This window comes from Canis lupus, chromosome 22 (assembly GCF_003254725.2).
Source record: "Canis lupus dingo isolate Sandy chromosome 22, ASM325472v2, whole genome shotgun sequence".
NCBI lineage: Eukaryota > Metazoa > Chordata > Mammalia > Carnivora > Canidae > Canis > Canis lupus.
This window is the reverse complement of record NC_064264.1, coordinates 34,998,641-35,016,107: the sequence shown is the minus strand read 5'-3', so window position 1 is coordinate 35,016,107 and position 17,467 is coordinate 34,998,641. Positions and strand designations below refer to the sequence as shown.

Genomic DNA, 17,467 nt, shown 5'->3' with positions numbered 1-17,467 from the left:
TGGTTGGGTGGGGACTATGAGGACCCTCAGCAGTGCACAACTTCTCATTCAGTTCTTGTCTCTCTGCAGGAAGCAATCTCTCCTTAGCCATGTGTAAGAATATAATTTTACAATTAAAAAAAAAAAAAGAATGTCCCTTAACAGATTTAAGTCTTTGAATTATAGTCTTCATGTTTCTGTTTGCTTCTGACATTTAGTGCAGGGTCATTTAAAAATCATCTGATTTAAGAGTCTCATTTTATGGATGATGTAATTGGAGTTCTGATAATTTCAGTGTCTTCTCTAAGTATACAAATTAAAGACTTCAGCCTAATAAAACATAATTTTAAAGGAAAAGAAAGAAAACAATGATAAGATACTCTCTAAAGGAGTAAAGTACTACAATTTACTCTGATAGAATCAGGAACTTTTATTTATCTATCTATCTATCTATCTATCTATCTATTTATTTATTTTGCAGGTGAAACAATTTTATTTCACAGTTGTCTTTAAAACCACAAAGACACTATGTTCTTCATATAAAAACATTAGTACAGATAACTATACTTTCTAGAAAATGATTATATAGACCCTCTCAAGAAAAATGCACACCATTATATGGTTCAGACAAGTTACTTGGGAAAAACACATCTGGACCGATTCTTAAAACATACCAGAAGACCACGCTGCATCTTTTGGTTCAAAGTATAGATTACTGTCATCAGTAAGGGCTCCTGCATTCTTACATATTTGATAATACACATATAGACTGGTTTGTGACTTAATGCTCCATTGGTTCATCAGCCTTTTCTGCAGGTTCATCAGCAGGTTGAGCAGGCTGTGCCTTTCTCTGTGGTCTTTCTTCAAGACCTTCCAGGAACGGAGATACATCATCATCATCATAAATCGTAAACTCCAAGTCTTTACCAACAATTCCAATGGAAACATTCTTTGTAGTTAGGTACTGTTCTGCAGGAAGTGTCTCTCATAAGGCACGCAGACCATGTTTAACCAGTTCATTCAAATTGCACTCCATAAACCCAGACATATGTCCCTCCAAGTAAGTACGAGCTGATTGAGAACGGGCTCCAATGGACATGGCTCTACAGTCAAAATAGTTGGCAGACGGACAGGTTTGGAAAATGTGAGAGCCCATATCATCATAACTAGCAATAAGCAGTCCAACACCATATGGTCTCCCACCATACCATTATGTTGGTATCTGGGTCTTGCTTCCAATTAGAGATACAAGACAAGACACAGGAAGAGGTCTGTCAAATACAAATCTGGAATCCAAACACTCCTGGAGCATAAAATTACATAACAGTCTAGCATCAGCAGTAGGTCCCGCAATTGAGATCCCAATATGCTTATCAACATGGAGAATTTTCTTCTGATGAGCTGCAAGCTCTGACTGTGCTCTCTTCAATGCAACCAACACTGCATGGGTTTTTGATTTCAGACCAACTGTGGCTGAACCTTGTTTGACAGCTTCCATTGCATATTCAATGTGATGAATACTGCCCTGAGGGCTCCAAACAGTGACGTCATTGTCATACTGGTTGGAAACATGGTTCCAGGGTGGGTCCCGCTGTGGCCTCCGGCAGAGGTGGCGGCTTCAGGAGCACCTTATATTTATTTTAATCAACATAAAATTCTCTTAAAATCTCAGTCACTGATACTTTAATCCTAATTATTTAATCCATAACAGTAAATTTAATATAGTAAATTTAGAAAGATTTTCAAGTTGTCTTCAACATTCCAGTGTTGCTTGCAGGGATTAAAATTTTCATATAACTTAAAAAAAGATTTTTTTTTTTTTTTTTTGAGAGAGAGAGAGAAAAAAAGGGAGAGCTTGAGGGAGTGAGATGGGGCAAAGGAAGAGTGAGCGAGAGAGAATCTTAAGTAGGCTCCACCCTAGCACAGAGCCAGATCCAGGGCTTGCTCTTACAATCACAAGATCATGACCTGAGCCAAAATCAAGAGCAGGATGATTAACTAACTAAGCCACCCAGGTGCTCCTTACTTAAACTTTAAAATAAAATATGAAGTGTAAAATCTATCACTCAATTACACATTTTAATAAAACAACCAAACTAAATTTTTCAAGTCTCTAAGATATGTAATTATTTTAATCATTACATTTTTTATTCCAAATACAGATATTATCCCTAACCAAAAGTATATCATTAATGTATCTATGATTTATATCATCATCTCTATATTTTATTCTAAACCTTTCCAGGGTTAAAAATATCTTAACCTTAATGATATAATTACAATATTCGAAGTAAACTGGAATTAACAAAGTGAACTGAGGTTAACAGCTGAGGTTACTAAGATCACTTATTTGCTAGATAATTTTTGTTCAGGGTGATAACTGTCACACACATACACACAGAGTGACCAAATTTTTATTGTTGTTAAACTGGGACCACAATTGGGGTCTCATTGTTCATATTTTTGTGTTCAAGTCATGTCAGTATCTTAGTCTTGTTTGAGCTAGGGAGATAAACATGTCTAAATTTCTCCCCACACATGCATACTAAAACAATATTTACCAACCTTTACCATCTGGACAATTTTATATTTACCAGGGTTAGAACTTAAAGGTTCCTATTTTGCCCTAGTAACATTTTGATATAATTCTACCAGATTTTACATTTTTACACAATTCTGCAGGAACCTGTTTCTACTTTATGATTTGATTAAACACTCTCTCCCACTACCCCCATATCTATCTATCTCTTTCTTTCACTCTCTCTCTCTTTCATTTTCTCTTATTATAGGTCACAATTCCTACTGTATTCAAATTACATCTAGGTGATTTTTGACTGTTTCCCAAGGATCTGTCTGAATCTGAAGTTATATATCTATATCGCTACAATAAAATATTTCATAAAGCCACATCCTAAATATAAATTTAGTTTCTCATTTTGATAGGACTTATTGTCACTGTTTTAAAATTTCATCTATGCTGGTTTCAAGAAGAAAAGTTAATATAATTAGTTGAGTCTGTCTACATAAATATATGTTTAAATATTCCATTATCCCATCTAAATAATGTCAAGGTCAACAGTTAAATGAATGAAACTATGGGAATTCAAGAATACACTCAAAATTCTAACATAGGGTATTCTCTCTAAAAATTCTCGAAAGAGTAATTTATGTTAGATTAGCACACCAAAAATATTATATAATAGAGTGACTAACAATCCTTTGTTTTTCTCCCTAGCCTCAAAGAGGAGAGAGATAATGGGTTAGGCAAATAGAAACGTAAATGCCTGCCTTGTTCTGATAGATGTAAGGGAGTCAAGATCTTCCCTCTACCCTTTTTGATTTTTTCATTGGACCTAAGAATTAAATTGACATAAGAAAGATCAACAGAACAACATGCAGATTTAAGTTCAATGTGATAGAAGAGCTTTCATAAGATAGACTCTTTGCACCTTTTGAAATACACCAAATGGATTGAGTACGTAATTAAAAAACATTTTTTTCCTTGTCAGTCATTGTCTTATATGCTTAGCATAGATGTCCAGCTTAATAGTGTATGATAACAGTGTTCCTAGAACACAACTGAAGACCTGGTGAATCGAAGAAATGTGAGAGGTGGCGCTAGGAGACAGATGTCTATGGAATGATGCACATCTTCTTTTAAGTTGGGAGGATGGAGATCTGCTTCATGAAGAAGCTGGGGGTGGGGATGGGGGTGGGGAGAACATTTAACAACATGGGGACCAGTCAGAGGAATCCCCTTATTTCTGTTTTGCATATGAGGAACCCTAGAGTAGCTAGTTAAGGCTCTCTAGTTTAATAAAAAATCATGGAGTCTTATGAAGACTCTTCATAAGTGTTAATAGGGATATTATCCACTTATTTTGGTCACAGTTTCCAATTTTTAAAAATATTTAGGTAATCTTCTCCCCCTTCCCCAAATCCTAATTATTGTAGATTCATTAGTGTTGAACCAATGCTTTCTCATGTCTCAATTCTTTGTATATGCATTCTTTTCAGATGTATTAAACAAACAAAAAACCCTTCAAAAAAAAAAAGATAGACTCTTTTATACTAGATGGAACAAAGAGAAGCAGTTATGGAAAAGTAATTCAACTATGTGGGGAGACTAGAACAAGATAAGAATTATTTTAAAGAGGTCTATTTGTACAGAATTCTCTCTTGTTTCTGCCTCCCTGTCAAACAATGTTTCTTTTCTCTTGGTAGAGGGAGGGCACCTTTCACAAGGAGTTTTTATCTCCTGATTTCAGACAGAAAAGGAAATTAGAATGACCTTCCTGTACCTGCTGATTCTCAAGTGCCTTTTTCTTAAAATAATCCTTATGCCAACCTGGTATATTTTGGGTAGCATATTCTGCCATAGTTTGCAGGCTAATTGGAGAAAGTGGTTCCACATTTGAAAGGGTTTCACATCTGAGCATCTGAATATCTACTTCTACCCTGAAGCTTAAAACAGCCTTTCTTAGGAAAATATTAATGTAGAAAGTTGGATATATTTCGAGTTTTCCTAAAAGTAGAGTGGAGTAGAGGAAAAACAAAAGAGAAAAATAACTCTGTTGTTTGTAGCTATTCATTAGATTGGGTTCATCCAGAGGAACATGAAACAATATACGACACACACCAATCAGGTCAGGAAGTAGAAAGATTCAGCATAAAGTGCAATAAAGAGGGGCTGATTGGAACAAAACTCTTCATGACGAAATCTGAGGGAAGTGAATAGAAATTTCCCTCAAACTGACATGAAATACAAGGATCTAGGTTTACTTGAAAAGGTCGTTAAATGTATTATAAATTTTAACAGGAAGTATCTATATAATACTAATTGTTTCTAAGATTCTTATTAACATAGTAGAAAACAATATCGCTATGTTATTAGAAATGCCAGGACACCTGGGTGACTCAGTGTTTGCACATCTGCCTTTGGCTCAGGGTGTGATAGCAGGGTCCTGGGGTCCAGTCCTGCATCAGGCTCCTCACAGGGAGCCTACTTCTCTCTCTTTCTATATCTCCGCTTTTCTCTGTTTATATCTCCGCTTCTCTCTGTGTCTCTCATGAATAAATAAAACCTAAAAGAAAGAAAGAAAGAAAGAAAGAAAGAAAGAAAGAAAGAAAGAAAGAAAGAAGAAAGAAAGAAAGAGAAAGAAAGAAAGAAAGAAAGAAAGAAAGAAAGAAAGAAAGAAAGAAGAAAGAAGAAAGAAGAAAGAAAGAAGAAAGAAAGAAAGGTGACATTCTCAGTAGATTGTCAGAATTCTCAAGTTTTATATAGAAAACGAGGCACTTCAATTGAATTCTACATTTTGTCTACATTTATTAAATTCTCAAAAATGTTTGTGTATTGTCATGCTTTAGTTTGAGATTTTCTTTTTTAAGATTTGGGAAAACACTGCCCCCCCTACTTTTCTCCTTTGACATTTGTAACAACCTAACATTTATTTTTCTTTGTCAAATCACCAGCCAATTGCCTGAAGCAGTGTTAGCTTTGGCCAATTTTCTAACTTTTAACATAGCATTTAATACCTTTCATTACCAGACTACTGCATATCCCTCCAAGTGCAGCTCCCACCTCTCCTCTGAGGAACAAACATACCCCTGGTGAATAATAGATAATATTTGCACTTCCTAGCATATACCCTAATCTTTCAAACTTATGAAACATTAACTTCTGAGCTGTCCAAAACTGGTAAGTTGCCTGCCTTTATTGTGTTTCCAGGGAAATGCTTTTTATTTTGCAATATGGGAATTGTCTCTGTTGTTTCTCTCTTACATAAACATTTGAGTTAGTCTGTTGCAGACTTCGCACTTTTATTTACACTTGATACTTCTACTTTGTTAAAGTCAGGGCTAATTACAAGTCAACAGGTAATTAGTTGAAGGAATTAAAGGAGAGAGGAAGAATTTTCAAAAAGGGGCAGAGAGAAATGATGGATATATGGCATCATACATCTGTCAAATACCTATAATGTACAGCATAAAGAGTGAATAGTAATACAAACTATGGGCCCTAGTAAATGTATCATAATTGGCTTATCAAATGTAATCAATTTACCACACTGATGCAAGACGTTAAAAACAGAAGAAATGAGAGGGGGCTCAGTGATTGAGGGTTGGTACAAGAACTTAGTATTTTTTTTTTTTTTTAGATTTTATTTATTTATTCATGAGAGACACAGAGAGAGAGAGAGAGAGAGAGAGACAGGCAGAGGGAGAAGCACTCAGGGAGCCTGATGTGGGACTTGATCCCGGGACTCCAGGATCACACCCTGGGCCGAAGGCAGGCACTAAACTGCTGAGCCACCTAGTGATCCGGAACTCTGTATTTTCTGCTCATTTTTCTGTAAAGCTAAAACTGCCTTAAATATAAAGTCCATTAATTTTTAAAAATGGAATGAAGGAAGGAAAAAAGGAGGAAGAGAGGGCAAAGAGAAAGAAGGGAGGGAGGGAGGGAAGAAAGGAGGGAGGGAAGGAAGGGAGGGAGGGAGAAAAGGAATGAATGAATGATTACTACAAGATCATTTCCAAAGAGGCAATTATGGAAAAATTAAGTCCATTTTTTTTTAAAGTGTGTTGCTATAATACATAACATCAGGACACCCCTGATTGATTAGTAAGAGCAGATATGCTTCTGGGAATGGCCCTGCATTCAACCACATCCAGTATGTACATAGAGGGCACCGACAGAAAGGCACAAGCAGAAGTGCTAGAAAAGAACAGGACTGGATGGGGAAACTCCTGTCCTACCATTGCTGATCAAGTCACCAAAAATTTCCTGCAAGCCTGGGTGACTGTTTGAGGGCAACACACTCCTTTATGTCAAGGGACCAGAAAAGGTTGGCATTAGAAAAAAGTGGCTTTAGCAGTTAGGAGCTTTGAAACTGAGAGCAAATGACCACAATCATGAAATCCCTGAAAGTAGTTAGGATCGTTAACTGTAAGGAATTAGCACCCAGTGATACAAACTAATAATTCACATCAAAGTATATTTCAGAAAGGGTGAGAGAATATCCTGTCAGTTCAAGGATCCAACCTTCTTCACATTTCCCTACTCTCCCATCACAAAATTATCTGAATTTCAACTTCATACCAGTTTCTACCTTGGCAGAGAAAAATAATAGGTCTCTGAAGAAAGACAGTTAGCTCAGTCACCCAAGCAGAGACTAAGTTACTAAGAAGCTCTACTGGAGGGCAGCCCGGGTGGTTCAGTGGTTTAGCGCTGCCTTCAGCCCAGGGCGTGATCCTGGAGACCCAGGATCAAGTCCCACGTTGGGCTCCCTGCATGGAGCCTGCTTCTCCCTCTGCCTGTGTCTGCCTTCCTCTCTGTCTCTCATGAATAAGTGAATTTAAAAAGAAATATTAAGAAAAAAGAAGCCCTACTGGATTATTGGATTAGCAAACATTTCTTAACTAGACAATTTTTCCTCCCACTGAAGAGTGGATTTGGACTCACTGGGGACAAGAGATCAGATACAGATAAATATAGTCACTTCAATAGTGCAATAATTTTTACACTCATGGTGAATTAATATTTTGAAAAATTTTTGTTTAATTTTGCAATAAGGTATGTCATACCCATACTAAAATACTACAGGCTTTAAACTCCCATATAGCTAGTGCTCTATATTTAAGCCTTTTTGTTTTTCTCTTCTAGTCATTTCAAGATGTGGGTATTGTAGAATACTACATGTGGAAAACTTGAAGGCTTCATAAATGAAATATAATTTCTTCTGATGGAATTTATTTTTTTAAACATTTATGTATTTGAGAGAAAGAGAGCATGCAGGGGGTGGGGCAGAGGGAAAGAATCCCAAGCAGACTCCCTGCTGAGTGAGGAACCCAATGCAGGGCTTGATCTCACAATCTTGATATCAAGACCTGAGCTGAAATCAAGAATTGGATGCTTAACCGACTGAGCCACCCAAGTTCCATAAAAACATATTTCATAATAAATCTGGAAGTTAGACTAAATTTTCAAATTAATAAAATAATTATTGTTAGCTTGATCTATTCTCCTGAGAGATTTCAATTAAAAGAAGCCAACAAAACTTACAAACTAAAGCCACCATTTCTAAGCTTTAGTGCAGACTGATTTGAATAAACAAATGAGAGAATGGGGCAGCCCAGGTGGCTCAGCGGTTTAGCACTGCCTTCAGCCCAGGGCATGATCCTGGAGACCCGGGATCAAGTCCCACATCGGGCTCCCTGCATGGAGCCTGCTTCTCCCTCTGCCTGTGACTCTGCCTTTCTTTCTCTCTCTGTGTCTCTCATGAATAAATAAATAAACTCTTAAAAAAAATAAGTAACACTTAAAAAAAAATGAGAGAATGTCTGAGCAACAAATTTAGTGTTATAGTCCTTTTGTCTTTGCACTTTGAAGGCTCATGCTAGAAGGCATGAAATATCTGGGTCTAATAAAATGGCTTGAATAAATAGTGGAAATAAATTATTATGAGAAAGAACTAATCTCCCACAGACTAATATAACCTTAGATACAAATTATGTTTCTTTTATTTATATGCAAATAAGATGTTCTACTTGAGTCTTAAGAATTTCTTAGATATCTAATTGGCATTTCTTATGCTACTGGTGATATCTGAACAAGCAAAGAGAAACACTCTATTTACCTAATACTGATCAATATTTACATTCCTAATACAAAACATTCTTAGAATCAAAGCATATGTTTAACAAGCTTTCTCATTTTTTTTCTTCAACATATCAAAGTCCTGGCATTTTATTACTTTATTCATCTTTTTTTTTTTTTTTACTTTATTCATCTTAATCTTCCATTAAATAGTCTTAGTATTGTCAAATGTTTTCCCTTACCAACTGTATTTCTCATTTTAATGCTGTTAAAAAGAAACAGTCCGAAATGGAGTCACTTATATGCTAAACCCACCAAGATTTAAAAGCTATCTTAATTCCCAAAGGAAGATTATTTTATCCCCAATAGGCCCTTTTGTCTCTCAAAGAAAGGTAATCTCACCTCAAACAACGCTTTTTTTCATTAATGTCTTCCCATGCTTTAAAAACATTTTCCCTTTCTGCAGCCTTTTGAAGCTTTTTTCATATTGCTAGATGAATCACTCAATAAAACCGGTTAGATCTTTAAAATTTACTTGATTGAGTGCAGCCCGGGTGGCTCAGCGGTTTAGGGCTGGCTGCCTTCAGCCCTGGGCCTGATCCTGGAGATCTGGTATTGAGTCCCACGTCAGGCTCCCTGCATAGAGCCTGCTTCTCTCTTCTCTGTCTCTGTCTCTCTCTCTCTCTCTCTCTCTTTTCTTTCCTCTCTGTGTATTCTAATGAGTACATAAATAAAATCTTAAAAAAAATTCTTTGGAGAAATTTGGCTATTTTGCTTGACTTGTACAGTTTTCCAAACTCCAGGTTTTGATGATGAATAATCTTGGTGCAGTTCTACATGTATCTTTACACTCTGAATTTTCTGCAACTTGGCAACTATATGAAGAAACTCTAGTCTCTACTAGATCAGACTCTAGTTCAATCTCTCTGGCAAGACTACAGACGGTGTTGGTAAGTATATAAAGACACACAATGTCTAGTTGTCTCTCATTTAGATTTCCACAGCCATTGATGCTTAAATCCTATAAATTATTATTTTAGGGAATTTGCAAAAATGGTGAGATTCTAATTTTATCATTATTTTTGTTATTGTTTGAAATTTCTTTATAAAAAGACGCAGACTTCATCTTTGATTTGGCAATCCAAGGTTAGAACGGACCTAGGGAAATTTGGAAAAATGCCTGATTCTTTCACTTTATTTACCACATAATGAATGGTTTTCTATCACTCTCTGAAAATGGCATTTTCTATTTTATCTTTAGGAAATCATAAATATAACCAATATTGGTTGGCTTTGTTGCAATAAAAAAATAGTTATTTGAAACTCAAATCACTCCATCTTATGACAGTGGAAGCCTGTTCATATTGAATCCTTAGTCTTTGACTCTCAGAGTCTTTAATAGTTTCATGCTAATCTGGTAAGAAAGATATTACAGAATAATATGTCTTCTGCCTCACATATTCAATCAGCCATTTCTTCAAGAAGCTATGGTTTCTGAAAATAAGAAATGGGATCTGGGAGTTAAGGATGCTAAATATTACTGGATTCATCATCATTTCTAGATATTTTTCAGATTTTTCTTTCTGAAGGATTTTCAGATCTTACAGGGAAAGCTAACAAACATTTACATTAATGTTTTATATATAATAAAGTACATGTGATGACATTTATTATATATAAATACTAAGAGCTAATAAAAGTATATGTATGTAAAATACTGTATTAATATCACTACTTATACAATTGTTATAATTTCAGCGATTTTTTTTTGAGATTTTTTTTCCATCTGCTTTCCCTCCCTCCATTTATATAGTTGTAATATAGCTATACTGGCAAAATATATACTCATAATATGCTATATTGTCTCTTAATATACTGTCTTGGTTCTATAGAAAACTAAATTTAATGGTCATCATCACCTTATTTAGGTATCTTTCTGATCATGTTGGTTACCTGAACTCATTGTCTCGTATATTCTTCAGAAATGACACATGAGGAAATATTTACTAAGTTCTAGCACACTGATAACATTTTGTCTATGATTATATTTGATCATTGATTTTGCTGTATAAAAAATACTTGGTTTAGTGCCAACTTCAGCCCAGGGCATGATCCTGGAGGCCCAGGATCAAGTCCCATGTTGGGCTCCCTGCATGAGCCTGCTTCTCCCTCTGCCTGTGTCTCTGCCTCTCTCTGTGTGTGTGTGTGTGTGTGTGTGTGTCATGAATAAATAAAATCTTTAAAAAAAAAAAGAAAAATGGAAAAATGTACACATATAAAATAAAGTGTCCTAAACAGATTACATAATACTTAATAAATTTTGTTTTTAATACCTGTCTCCTTACATTATAAGCCTATTCACCTCAGTGATGGTCTATTCTTTATTTTTTCATGCATTTAGCAATGTGTAAATTCTCCTCATTTATATAACGTAAAATAAAAATAAAAAATTTAAATATAGCAGTTTAAACATGGGTTAAACAACAGCTTATAACAGCAACAAAATATTTCTGAAAGAAACAAAACAAAACAAACAAACAAAAAAACCCCACAAGATGATAAAGGCAGGACAGGCTCCTTTACCCAATTTGGTTACTGAAAAAAGTTGAATTAATGAAGTCTGTTTCTCTGTTTATCTGTCTCTGTTTCATTCTCTTTTTCTCTCCATCTTTCTTTTGTTTAATCATCTGTATGAGATGATACTGACATATTCTTAAAGTATAGTTAAGTAAAGTTTGATAGGTTTTGGCCTTGACATTAAGGTGAAATCATCAACACCATCCCAATAACAAACCTATTCCTCATTCTGAGAGGTGTGTTGCCACTTTGTCAATCTCTCTTTCCCTCTCCTACCTGTGGCCTGGGCATAATGATTTGTTTTTAACAAAATATAATAAAAGTAATATAGGTTTTAAAGAATTATAGTTGCATTCCCCAATGACAAGTTAGAACATATTTATCTATGTAAGATATTCTAAATTTACTACTAGTAATTTTTTATATGATCTTACATTTCATCACTTCATTGGCTGAAATCCCTCTTTGGTTACGTAATGTTTCCCTGATGTTAGAAATGACATTTCTTGGAAATACAAAATATAATAATAGAGATGCTCTTAGTATATGATTAAAAGACTAATTTCAAGAAGATATTTGAGGCCAGTACTCAAATTCATATTCAATACACGATTCTATAAAAGATATTAAATGAATACAGAGAATGAAAAATTTCTTATCATAAACTTGAAGTGAAAAGTCCTCTCAGTCTAAATTTCTGTATTAGTATCACTTTAACAAAATCAGGTTAGACTGAAAGATACATATATGGGTTACACATAAATAGAGTAAATCTTAAGTAAAGCACAAGTATATAATTTTTACTTATAAAGTCAAAAAATTACAATACAGGAAGTAAATTAAACTATGTATTGTTTAAGAATTTGGCTGTTAGAAAATTATATGCATGTTAGTGCTTGATTTAGAATGCATTTTCCTTATTTGTTTTTCAGTAACTTTCCAATTCTATTAAAGACAAGGGGAAGTTTCCTTGATGAGATACATAAATGTTGACATAAAATTTTTATTAGTTCTCTCAGTACTGGGGTTACCTGATTTAATTCTTCATGTAAGCCTATAATATTTTCTTTCCATATGAGTCTCGTTTGTCTTAGTGAACATGAAAAATATAGCAAAATCAAATATTTCAAATATACTCGAAGCCTAGCATTGTCGAAAACATAAGTGATTCATTCCTACCTGCCTCAAAATGATGTTTCTGATGTCCTTCTTATGGTTGTCTTGGCAAAATACTTTTTTTTACTTGATAATCTAGGACTTCAGTAAGAATTTGGGGGGGTCAAATCTTAATGTAGACCTCATCTTGATTTAGCTTTGGCAGATAAAACAAACACAGAAATCATACTTCTTGTTTGAATTCACAATATTTATCATGGAAACCAAATTATTTTATTGATAGAAAATGTGCAATATGGAGAATGTTACACCTTTCCCCACTATAAAAAGTTAGAAAATGTAGGGTTGCCAATTATGTAATTTTATAATGACATAATATAATTATGTCATTTAAATTCATATATAATTCATATTCATATAAATTTCATATAAATTATTACTTCTCAATGAATTTAACAATGAATAAGCGAATTGTATATTTTAAGTGATTTGCGAGATAGAAAAGACAGGGCTGGCTAATAGATAATTATACCTGGAATGATGGTCAATAGAATAATCTTTTTTTTTTTAGAATAATCTTAATAAGAAATATTATTTGGTATTATCCAGGACTTTTTCTTTACCTTAGTATAGTTCAATATTCTTAAAATATTTTTCTCTTAAAAATACAAAAAGTGTATATGCATATTAATAAAAGTAACTAAGAGAACTAATAAATATGTTAAATGACAGAACTAGAATACAAAATATTTGATACCAGAAACAAACAGTATGAACTTAATATGTGACATTTACTGTAGATCAAAAGCCATACCTTCAAAAATAATAAAAAAATAGCAGTCATAATTATAACTATAACAATTTGAGAAGGATTAGAAGCAAAGTTTGGCACAAAAGTAAAAATGCAAATTGGAAAACTAAAGTTTTGAGCCTTAAGAGGGAGCTGGGCTATCATGGCAACTTTGAGAAGAACTTGAGTGATTATCTCTTTCTGTGGTTAAGCCTCTATTTGTCATGACTAAAACTAATATAATGATCTCTTTAAGTAGATGATTTTGTGGTTCTTCAGAAAGTATCTATTAAATTTGAATTACAAACTAAAATTTTAATAAGTATGATGAGAAACTAAAATCTCTGATCTGACATTATATTCCAGATTTGCCCAATATGATGATAGAGCAGATAAACCTGCTAAAGCCCTGAGAATTAAATGGTCCCCAAATCACTGGCTGTCAGCCAAGAGGACCTCATGACGTAGATCTGGGTTACATAGAGTGTAAAGGGATAAAAACCTATAAATGTGGAGGCAAGTGGAGTTTATAAAGAGGAAATTGAAAATATGGGTATGTTCCCAGTAGGATTCATTCATTCATTTATAACTAATTCTTTCATGTCTGTTACAGAAAGCCTGAATTTACAAATGACCATTATCAGTCCTAGGAGAGACCACTTCTAGAAACTGTAGTTGTGCTTTCATTATATTTAAACATAGAACCCCCAATTTTTGGCTTGCTGCAAGACCATCTGGTATAATCTTACACCTCTTAGTTTTCTTTAAAACTATGAATTTTGGCTAAATTCTGGTTAATGGTATGTGAGTACAGTGGCCAAATAAAATGTAGGAATTTCATTCAAGCAGCAAACATTTTTCCAGTATTTTAATATAAGTATATTTAAATAATGCATGAGATCTATTTATATTAAAAATGATGCATACAATTTCCATGCAGTTTTCATCAAGGAAATAACTCTCTCTCTCTCTCTCTCTCTCTCTCCCTCTTATCCAGATTCCTGGAATATGGTTAACATAGTTCTGTTTTGCAAAGTTGTAAAATGCAGATGTAGACATCACACTAAAACCAAAACAGCATCAAGATAGGAGGAGGCAGAGTTCTAGATCACATTTTGCTATAGACATCTCTTACAAACTTTAAAAGGGCTATTACAGGTTAAATACAGGATATTACATTGGATAAAATAAATTCAATTCTGTTTAAGCCACAGATTTTGTTCTCTATTATGTACTAAAATTATATCCTAATATATCACCATACTAACAAAAGGCATCCTGATTGTCATTAATTAGTCTTAGATTATTTTCTTTTCCCTCTTCTCTCTTTTTATATTTCACTTGATAATTTGAGGTAAATTTTACTGTTTGTCACAATTTCTAATAGCCTAATTATGATTAATTGCTTCCCTTCTATGATCATTAATTGGCCTTAATAAATTGAAAGAAATTTAAACTGTCTTACCCTGAAGACCCTTATCATAATTATGTAAGTACAAGAATGACTGAATATTTAGTAAAAGATTTCAGAAATGAGTAATGAAAAGGTTTTTTAAATTAGTATACTTTCTAAAATAACACTTTATTAGAGAAGTTTTAGGTTCAGAGCAAAATTGAAGAGAAACTACAAAAATTCCTCATATACTCCCTACTCCCACACATAAATACTCTCTCCCATTTTCTCCATCCACCACTAGAATAGTACATTTGTTAGAACCTAAAGGGTCTCATAATTATCACCAGAAGTCCATAGTTTAAATAATGGTTCACTTTGGTGTTGTACATTCCATGAGTTTGGAGAAATATATTGTATGTATCCATCATTATGACAAAGTATTTTTACTGATCTAAAAATCGTCTGTGGCCCACCTATTCATTTCTCCCTCCTCCCTAACCCTTGACAACCACTGATCTTTTAACTCTCCATAGTTCTGCCTTTTCCAGAAAGTCACACATTAATTTGAATCATATAGAATATAACCTTTTCATATTGGCTTTTTTCCACTCAGTATTTAAGGTTCATCCATGTCTTTTTATGGCCTGATAGCTCATTTCTTTTTAGCATAGAATATTGTTCCATTATCTGGATGCACCACAGTTTATCTGTTTTAAACAATAACATCTTGGTTGCTTACAAACTTGGCCAATTAGGAATAAAGTTGCTATAAACATTTATGTGTAGGGCTTTTTAATGGATATAAGTTTCAACTCGTTTGAGTAAATACCAAGTAGTACAATTGCTGGATCATGTGATAAAGGTATGTTTAGCTTTGTGACAAACCACCTTAAGGTCTTCCAGAGTGACTGTACCACTTTGTATTCCTAACAGCCATGAATGAAAGTTCTTGTTGTTCCATATCTCTGTCAGCATCTGCTGTTGACAGTGTTCCAGATTTTGACCATTCTAATGTATGTAGTGTATTATTATATCTTATTGCTTTAATTTGCATTTCCCTGATAGCATATGATATTGAGCATCTTTTCATGAACTTATTTGCCATTTGGTTATGGGTCTGTCAAAGTCTTTGGTCAAATTTTAATCAAGCTGTTTGTTTTCTTATTACAGAGTTTTAAGAGTTATTTGCATATTTTAATAAGTCTTTTATAAAATGTATCCTTAGCAAATATTATCTCCCAGTCTGTGGTTTCCTTTTTTTTTTTCACATTGTCTTTTGCAGAGGAAAACTTTTTAATTTTAGGTCCAGAGTATCCATTATTTCTTTCATGGATTGTAATGTGTCTAAATAGTCATCACCACACCCAAGATCATATAGATTTTTCTCTCTTGTCTTCTAAGAGTTTCATAGTTTGCACTTTATATTTAGGTCTATTTTGAGTTAATTTTTGCGAAGGATTTAAGTCTGTGCCTATATACAACATTTTCAATGTTTTAGTATTTCAGTGCCATTTGTTGAAGTGATGATCTTTTTCTCCAGGGAATTGCCTTTGCTCTTTTATCAGAGGTCAGCTGACTATAAAATCAAGTGAGTCTATTTCTGGAAATTCTACTGTGTCTTACTGATCTATTTGTCTATTCTTTCACCAATATCACACTGTCTTTGTAGTAAGTCTTAAAAATCTTGATGTTGGTAAGTTGATGTCAGTCCTTCAATTTTGTTATTCTCCTCTAATATTGTGTTGGCGATCCTGATTAAATTTTATAATCAGTTTGTCAATATCTCGAAGGTAAATTACTGGGATTGATTCAGAGTAAACTGAATTACAGATCACATTAGTGAAAACTGATGTCTTTATAATATTGGGACTACCTAACCATGAACATGGACTATTTCTCTATTTTTTGGTTACTCTTTGATTTAGTTCTTCGGAGTTTTGTGGTACTCATCATGTAGATCTTACACATATTTTGTTAGATATAAACTCACATGCTATTGTGTCTTTACCTTCAAATTCCACTTGCTGATTTCTTGTATATGGGAAATAAACAGACTTTTGTATATTAACCTTATATCTCATTACTATGTTATAATCACCAATGAACCCATTTTTTTTTCCTGGTGCTGTCTTGGAAGATTTTTAATCACTGATTCAATTTCTTTAATAGATGTAGGCCTATTCAAATATCAGAAAGGGAGACAGAACATGGAAGACTCCTAACTCTGGGAAACAAACTAGGGGTGGTGGAAGGGGAGGAGGGCGGGGCATGGGGGTGACTGGGTGGCAGGCACTGAGGGGAGCACTTGACGGGATGAGCTCTGGGTGTTATTCTGTATGTTGGCAAATTGAACACCAATAAAGAATAAATTTATTTAAAAAACAAAACAAAACAAAAAACAAATTGTCTGCTTGTGTGAGTTTTGGCAAATTGTGCCTTTTAAGAAATCGATATATTTCGCCTACTTTATCAGATGTATAGGCATTGAGTTGCTCACAATATGTTATCCTTTTTTTTTTTTCTTTTATTTATGATAGTCACACACAGAGAGAGAGAGGCAGAGACACAGGCAGAGGGAGAAGCAGGCTCCATGCACCGGGAGCCCAACGTGGGATTTGATCCCGGGTCTCCAGGATCGCGCCCTGGGCCAAAGGCAGGCGCTAAACCGCTGCGCCACCCAGGGATCCCATGTTATCTTTTTAATGTCAGTGAAATGTATAGTGATGTGCCCTCTTTCATTTGTGATATTAGTAATTTATATCATCTCTCTCTTTTTTGTTAGCCAGGGACTCCTGAGTAGAGGCTTTCCAACCCCTGGGCTGTGTCCTTGTTTTTCGACACTCCGCATGGGCTCCTCTGTGTGCGTTCATCTGGCCTGGAGAAGCCAGTTCTGACCCCCTCCTTCTTTACAGCTAGTGTTATTCTGGCATTTGGTTAAACTGGCTTAATCTGCTTAATGTTATCAGTGCATTTTAAATAGGGGCATTGAAGTTCACTCCCACCACCAGGGCTT

General features: G+C 34.4%; 1 pseudogene; it reads right to left on the bottom strand.

Annotated features, from left to right (window-relative positions):
- Positions 1 to 638: 638 nt before the first annotated feature.
- LOC112655815 (proteasome subunit alpha type-1-like) overlaps positions 639 to 17,467 on the bottom strand; it is a 56,462-nt pseudogene continuing 39,633 nt past the window's right edge.